Source organism: Lynx canadensis, chromosome A1 (genome assembly GCF_007474595.2).
Source record: "Lynx canadensis isolate LIC74 chromosome A1, mLynCan4.pri.v2, whole genome shotgun sequence".
Taxonomy (NCBI): domain Eukaryota; kingdom Metazoa; phylum Chordata; class Mammalia; order Carnivora; family Felidae; genus Lynx; species Lynx canadensis.
The window spans coordinates 153,843,488-153,844,206 of NC_044303.2; the positions used below are offsets into that span (position 1 = coordinate 153,843,488).

General features: G+C 36.7%; 1 non-coding gene across 1 annotated transcript; it reads right to left on the bottom strand.

Annotated features, from left to right (window-relative positions):
- Positions 1-217: 217 nt before the first annotated feature.
- On the bottom strand, positions 218-324 carry LOC115526340. Its single transcript, XR_003972591.1, has one exon. It is a non-coding gene; the product is annotated as a U6 spliceosomal RNA (small nuclear RNA).
- Positions 325-719: the final 395 nt, after the last annotated feature.

The following is a 719-nucleotide window of genomic DNA, read 5'->3' on the forward strand; positions in this document are numbered from 1 at the left end:
TCATAAACTAAAAGTGGTCATCATAGTCCTAACCCTGATAAAGAAATACAGAATGAACATTTTTACTTGTAAGCTTAGATATAAATGTAGCCACACTGCAGAGTGATTAATAAAAGAATTCTAAAGGAAATATAAATATGGTAACACTAAAGATCAGTAGAGAGCACTACTAAGAGCATCTCTGAACTATGAAGCTGTTTGTTTTATTTGTATATATTTATACATAGAACACTTCATGAATTTGCATGTCAGCCTTGCATAGGGGCCACGCTAATCTTCTCTAAATTGTTCCAGTTTTAGTATATGTGCTGCTGAAGTGAGCACGTGTTCATTACTTTTGAAATCCTGCTGGTATTTTTTTTCCAAGAAAAACTTTTGATCCTTATTATTTTTTTTTTAATTTTTTTTTTCAACGTTTATTTATTTTTGGGACAGAGAGAGACAGAGCATGAACGGGGGAGGGGCAGAGAGAGAGGGAGACACAGAATCGGAAGCAGGCTCCAGGCTCTGAGCCATCAGCCCAGAGCCTGACGCGGGGCTCGAACTCACCGACCGTGAGATCGTGACCTGGCTGAAGTTGGACGCTTAACCGACTGCGCCACCCAGGCGCCCCTTTTGATCCTTATTATAATGCAAAATATTTGACATACAGCTAAGGACTTTTAGTTTGGTAAATATATATATATATATATACAAATATATATATATATATATATATA